Below are 7,345 nucleotides of genomic sequence, written 5' to 3' on the forward strand. Positions count from 1 at the left end.
TGCACTCGGCCTCCGGTTCTTTCCCCTTCAACACAGTGTAACCAGGAGAGGCTGGAACCCTGGAAGTTTAGTAGTTCTCTCCCTGTCCATCTACCACTGAAGCTGGGAGGATAGGGACAAGGTCAAGCTCTGACTCGCTGTACCTGAATGTCCTCCAGTGTCTGATGACCTTAGACAATGGGACTTTGTCCTCTGGGCCCCAAATCCTCCTCCAGAAAATAAGTGGTTTGGAGTAAAATCAAATTGGTCAGTGAGCGACCAGGTGATCTTGATCTCCCATTGCCAAGACTCCAGCCCCCAGTCAAAGTCTAGCTGGGACTCCACTTCCATTTAAGGTTTGAGGAACCTAAGCCTGGAGGATGGGCGGGGTCATCCACAGAGGCTGTTGATGAGATTCCTGGGAGTGCGGGCAGGGCTGATGGCCAGAATGAATTTACAATTAGGAAATCACATTCCAGGTCCTGAACACTTCCGGAACCGGCTGGCTCCAGCTGCCTCCAGCATCCTTGTGGGATGTGGTTCCTCCCCCATCCAACCCCGATTCTGCTTTGGTACAAGCTGCAGCAGAGGCGTAGCTTGATGGAGGGTGGTTTGGGCACCCAGCACCGCAGTTTATTTGCTGACTGTGACTTCTTCAAAAGAGACAAGGGGATACTCATGGAGCACATTCAGGTACTCATGTTTAAGGGTGCCTCCCAGACCTGGGATGCCCAACAGGCTAATTCCTTAGCTGGAGGAAGGCTTGGGGTGGTGGGTGGGGCGCAGTCAAAGTGCTTTTGTGCATGGGCTTTCACTGAAAGTGAAATGTTAGTCACTCAATCGTGTCTGATTCTTTGCGACCCCATGGACTGTAGCCTGCCAGGACAGAATTCCTCTGTCCATGGAATTCTCCAGGCAAGAATACTGGAATGGGCTGCCATTCCCTTCTCCAGGGGATCTTCCCGACCCAGGGATCCAACCCAGGTATTGAACCGAGGTCTCCTGCACTGCAGGCAGATCCTTTGCCATCTGAGCCACCAGGGAAGCCCCCTTTTCTTCTTACTTTTTTTTTCATTGGCAGGGTGTTCGTGATAAATCCCCATTTCACAGCTGATGACAGTGAGGTTCAGGGAGGTGAAGTGAAGTGCCCCCAAGCCATCCAGTAAATAAAGGAAGAGTTCTTACACAATCCCACGGGCCTGGTCCTTGGAAATGTTAGCTGATGAAGTGATGATGGGTGAGAGTCAGCCTCGGGGCTGGGAAAGGGCAAAGGGGCCGGTTGCCCTTTTTGGCCCACCAGGCCACGTGTCCATGGGAGAAGCAGCCTGGCTCGGAGCCCAAGACCAGGACATCAGGGGAAGGGAGGCCACCCTGCTTCATGTCAGCGCAGCAGGGTCCCTCCCCGCCCCCAGGGGTCAGTGACTTCCTCTGGTTAAAACCCTAGCAGAGGTGACGTCACCCGGCGAGTGCTAAGCTCAGGCGCGTTCGCTCTCCTCATTGTTGATTTCCGTCCCCTAGAGAACAAGGTATCTTCTGGCCCCACCACACCTTCTCAGCCCGAGGGGAGGAGCTGTGGAAAACCCACCATGTGCCCATGCTGGGCATGCCTTTTCTCATTTCATTCTCAGCTGGGCAGTGGATATGCTCATCCCCATTTTACAGAGGAGAAAACCAAGACTTGGACCTGCCCAAGGTTACAGAGCTGCTAAGAAGCAAGTCTCAGGTCATGGCATGGCCAACCCCAAGCCTGGGCTCCTTCCTGGAGCCCTGAGGGTTCCTGCCCAACCCACTGGGCACTCGGTCCACGTCACCACCCTTCTAATTTAGCCTTGCCCCACTTTTGTGCAGTGATAAAGAATCCACCAGCCACTGCAGGAGATGCAGGAGACCTGGGTTTGATCCCTGGGTCGGGAAGATCCCCTGGAGAAGGAAATGGCAACCCACTCCAGTACTCTTGCCTGGAGAATTTCCATGGACAGAGGAGACGGGTAGGCTGCAGTCCGTGGGGCCACATATAGTTGGACACAACTGAGCACACACACTCTGTTATCCTCATTTTTTGGTCTTATTTCCTCCTTGGAGGGGCTGCCCACCCTCCCAGCTTTGGCCTCCCACAACTCTGACATGACTGTGTCTACAACAGTTCTGACGTTCGTACTGATAGATCAAGTTCTGAGAAACTCTTTAGATCCTAGCAAGTCACCCAGCTGGTCACCCTGCCACTCACACACCGACACTCCCACACATGCATGCACATACGTGGAGACCCAGATGTAACATGCTAACCCTCCCACATGGACACACAAATGCATACATATATGGACAGTCCTACATACACATAGAAGCATGCATTTAACAACCAACACAAACCCATACAGACCTGCACACACACAGAGATGCACAGAGACATACAGAGAAACACATTTAGACACACAAATGCCCACAGAAACACACAGACACACCTACAGACATACCTGTACCTACCACACAGACATTGGTGCATGCAAACATATAGAGACAAGCCTACACCCCCTTGGTGGGGGTGGTTTTCCATGGAGAAAGCAGCTCCAGCCTCTCTGAAGTTCTGAGGTTCTCCCCCTGCCCCACTTTGCTGGGTCCAAGCGCTTTCCCACTCCACCTTTTGGCCTTGCCACATTTCCTCTGGGAAGGGACATATTTGTTTAGGGTCTATTTCCTAGGAGCTTACTTGATGGCTCAGATGGTAAACAGTGCAGGAGACCCAGGTTCCATCCCTGGGTCTGGAAGATCCCCTGGAGAAGGAAATGGCAACCCACTCCAGTATTCTTGCCTGGAGAATTTTCATGAACAGAGGAGCCTGGTGAGCTGCTGTCGGTGGGCCGCAAAGAGTCAGACACGACTGAGTGACTAACACACTTCCTATGAGGTCACTGGCTCCCCCAAGGCAGCGCTGGTGTCTGCTTTGCTTATTTCTGGGTCCCTAGACCTAAAACTGCTTAACACGTGGAAGCAGTGAAAAAAACATTTGCTGAATGAGTGACCAAATGAGTGAATGAATGAAATGCCCCCTCCAGAAGCCCATACCTGGTCCTTTCAGGCTGTGTGCTGGGCCGTGGATCAGTAGCTGCACGTTCACTTGGAGCCGACTACAGACAGCCCCTGAAGGGCCAGTGGGGCCTCCTCTCTCTCTGAGGACTGAGGTCCGGGGGGAGAGCAGGTATCTTGCCTGAGGACTTGCCTCTGCAGGAGAAGCCTCCAGGCTGCTGTATGGTCTGAACATTTGTGTCCCCCTAAAACCCATGTTGAAACCTAACTCCCAAAGTGATGGTATTAGGAGGTGGAAACTCTGGGAGCTGCTTAGGTTGTGAGGATCGGGTTCTCTTGAATGGGATCAGTGCTGTCATAAAAGATACCCCATAAATTATCTCAATAAGGTTAAAAAAAAAAAAAGAAGAAGAGAAAGAGACTGTCTTCTCTGCATCTGTGGCCTGGAAGGAGGTCCTTATCGGAGCACGCTGGCACCTGGATTTCGGACTTCAAGCCTCCAGGACTGGGAGAAAGAAATGTCTGTTGTTTATAAGGTGCCCAGTCTGGAATTTTGTTACAGCAGCCTGAATGGACTACGGGCCCTCCCAGCCCTCAAACCCCGCTCTCCAGCCACGCTGGGTGACTCTTCCCCAGGGGCTCTGGGGCTCTCTGGCCTCTGGGTCTTTGCTGCCACTGAACCCCTGCCTTGAGCCAAAAACATCCTCTGATTCCAGGGCAAGCCCCTCCGCCCAGGACCAGTGGGGGTCTCCCAGTGTGTCTGCCCACTGATCTTTCCTGCCTGCAGGACCTTCTTGAAATACAGACCAGATAAGGTCACTTGATGGCCTCCAAAGTCTTCCTGTGCTCTTGGGGTCAGGCCTGGGAGAGGGGCTTATACAGTCCCGCCTAGCCCCCCCGCCCCCCCACCCCGCACCTCCATCCCACTGCCCACCTACCCAGGTCTGGGGTAACCCTCTGACCTTGCCCCCGGGACTTCTCACACTCATGCCCTGCCTGGAATCACTTCCTTCTCCAAGAACCTTCCCCTCGGCCAGCTCCCTCCTGAGTGGATGTCGCTCACATCGTTTTATAGTTGGACGTGAGTTTGAGTAAGCTCCGGGAGTTGGTGATGGACGGGGAGGCCTGGCGTGCTGCAGTCCACGGGGCCTCAGAGAGTGGGACACGACTGAGCGACTGAACTGAACTGAACTGAACTGAGTCTTATTCTCTGGGGTGACGTGGGCAAATAGTTTACTCCTCCCCATCGATTCTTCAAACTGGAGATGATAGTATTTAGCTCCGGGGGTTGTTTGAGGCTGAAGGGGGGGCTGTTTAGAACAGCGCCTGGCTCAGTGAATGCTGGTTTCCCGCTCCTCCTGGGGAGGACGCGCCCCTTTGGAGGAGCCTGGGGACAGGACCTGGGGGCGATCTGGGGGCAGGGCAAATTCTCCTCCGGCCTGGGCAGCAGCCAGGGCTGAGCCCACCAGAGCTGGGCGACCCCTTCTACCCTGGAGACCAGCTCCGGCCAGTGAGACCCTGCCGTCTGGGGTGACGGACCGCCAAGTCGCTGAGCCTGGGGGAAGTGTCCTAGACTCGGGGGTCAGGCTAGGGGGTGGTGGGAGGGGCCTGTGTTGGAGGGTCTGCAGCGGAGCACAGAGCCCCGACATTTGACCAGGCTGCTACAGAGAAATCCGGAGGGCAGTGAAGCCCTCTGGGGTCAGCTGGTGGGACCTCCTCTGCCTCCTAGGAGGCCCTCTCTCCTGGGCTCCTCTCACCCCAGGCCCGGATGGGCGTGTTTGTTGGTGGAGAGTGGGTCGCGGCTGACCTGCGTGGACTTGTCTCATTGAGCGGCGTGGTCCGTGCGGCAGTACCCGCCTCTCACCACTAGGTGGGGATCTGGCGTCATCCCGGCTCGGAGTCTGGGACCTGGAGCCTCGTCCCTTCAGCTCCAGGACGGTTTCAGACCAGGGGTTTCCAGGGTCGGGGGTCCAGGCCTGCCCTCTCTGCCTCCATCCTGAGTTCTGGCTAGTCCTGCTGCCAGGCGCTGACACTGAGGGAAGTGAATACGAGCAAGGACCTTGTGCAGCCGCAGAGACATGAGACCAGCCACACCTCTAGCTCTGTGGCTTTGACCCCTTGAACCTCAAGTGTTGGGGTCTCTGGAATAGACTCGTCTGCGTATCCTGCAAAGGGCGTCAGGGGCCACCTTGACGGCCTTGCACGGTGCCCCTGGGGCTTGCTAAGTTGCTTCAGTTGTGTCTGAATCTCTGCGGCCTCGTGTCATTGCACTTTGATCTCCAAACACCGAGGTCGTCCAGCCCGCCCCCCTCCCCGTCTTTCTGCACAGTGCCTTGTTTTCCAAGTCCTCCCCACTCTCCCAGATCACTGGGGGAAACTTATTTTTCACAGGGCTCCCCTGCTGGCAGTTCCCATCAGCACGCGGGGAGCAGACCCTGACCTGGGCCCCAGGCCGTCGGTTCAGAGGCTTAGAAGTTCCTGCCCTGCTCACGCAAAGGCATGGTCTCCTCTCATGGCATCAAGCCCCGGGCCAGGGCTGAGGGCTCATTTCCCTTCTCCCCCAGTGATGGGCAGGAAAACTGAGGCTCAGAGGGCCCAGCGCAGGTTCCACAAGGGGGAGGAAGTGAAGGACCAGTCCAATGAAGCGGATCGTGGGGCTGGGGATGGTTCCTTTCACCTCAGGAGACTTTTTCTGGGATCAGGTGGCGCTTCTTCCTCAGAGCTCCTCCGTCTGTCCCCTGGAGTGGGAAGGGCTGAGTGGGAATCCTCAGTTGTGGAGGAATCTGAACCAACCAGGCCCACAGACAGCTGCGGCCCCTGGTTCTCAGCATTTGGGGATCCAGAGGCCTCTTCCTCACAGGGGAAAGACGGGGGCCACAACGGGGTTAATTAGTCTCGCTTTTATGTCACTTCAACAAGTACACACTGAGTGACTTTTTTAAAAACTAATTTTATTTATTTATTTTTGGCTGTGCTAGATCATCATTATTAGGTATTAAGAAGAGGTGGCAAGACTACACAGAAGAACTGTACAAAAAAGATCTTCACGACCCAGATAATCACGATAGTGTGATCACTCACCTAGAGCCAGACATCCTGGAATGTGAAGTCAAGGGGGCCTTAGAAAGCATCACTACGAACAAAGCTAGTGGAGGTGATGGAATTCCAGCTGAGCTATTTCAAATCCTGAAAGATGATGCTGTGAAAGTGCTGCACTCAAGATGCCAGCAAATTTGGAAAACTCAGCAGTAGCCATAGGACTGGAAAGGTCAGTTTTCATTCCAATCCCAAAGAAAGGCAATCCCCAAAAATGCTCAAACTACCACACAGTTGCACTCATCTCACACACTAGTAAAGTAATGCTCAAAATTCTCCAAGCCAGGCTTCAGCAATATGTGAACAGTGAACTGCCAGATGTTCAAGCTGGATTTAGAAAAGGCAGAGGACCCAGAGATCAAATTGCCAACATCCGCTGGATCATCGAAAAAGCAAGAGTTTCTGCTTTATTGACTATGCCAAAGCATTTGACTGTGGGTCACAATAAACTGTGGAAAATTCTGAACGAGATGGGAATTCTAGACCACCTGGCCTGCCTCTTGAGAAACCTGTATGCAGGTCAGGAGGCAACAGTTAGAACTGGACATGGAACAACAGACTGGTTCCCAATAGGAAAAGGAGTACGTCAAGGCTGTATATTGTCACCCTGCTTATTTAACTTATATGCAGAATACATCATGAGAAACGTTGGGCTGGAGGAAGCACAAGCTGGAATCAAGATTGCCGGGAGAAATATCAATAAACTCAGATATGCAGATGACACCACCCTTATGGCAGAAAGTGAAGAGGAACTAAAAAGTCTCTTGATGAAAGTGAAAGAGGAGAGTGAAAAAGTTGGCTTAAAGCTCAACTTTCAGAAAACTTAAGATCATGGCATCTGGTCCCATCACTTCATGGCAAATAGATGGGGAAGCAGTGGAAACAGTGACAGACTTTATTTTTGGGGGCTCCAAAATCACTGCAGATGGTGATTGCAGCCATGAAATTAAAAGACGCTTACTCCTTAGAAGGAAAGTTATGACCAACCTAGACAGCATATTAAAAAGCAGAGACATTACTTTGCCAACAAAGGTCTGTCTAGTCAAGGCTATGGTTTTTCCAGTGTTCATGTATGGATGTGAGAGTTGGGCTGTGAAGAAAGCTGAGTACCGAAGAATTGATGCTTTTGAACTGTGGTGTTGGAGAAGACTCTTGAGAGTCCCTTGGACTGCAAGGAGATCCAACCAGTCCATCCTAAAGGAGATCAGTCCTGGGTGTTCATTGGAAGGACTGATGCTGAAGCTGA

The sequence above is a fragment of the Muntiacus reevesi genome, chromosome 18 (genome assembly GCF_963930625.1).
Source record: "Muntiacus reevesi chromosome 18, mMunRee1.1, whole genome shotgun sequence".
Classification (NCBI taxonomy): domain Eukaryota; kingdom Metazoa; phylum Chordata; class Mammalia; order Artiodactyla; family Cervidae; genus Muntiacus; species Muntiacus reevesi.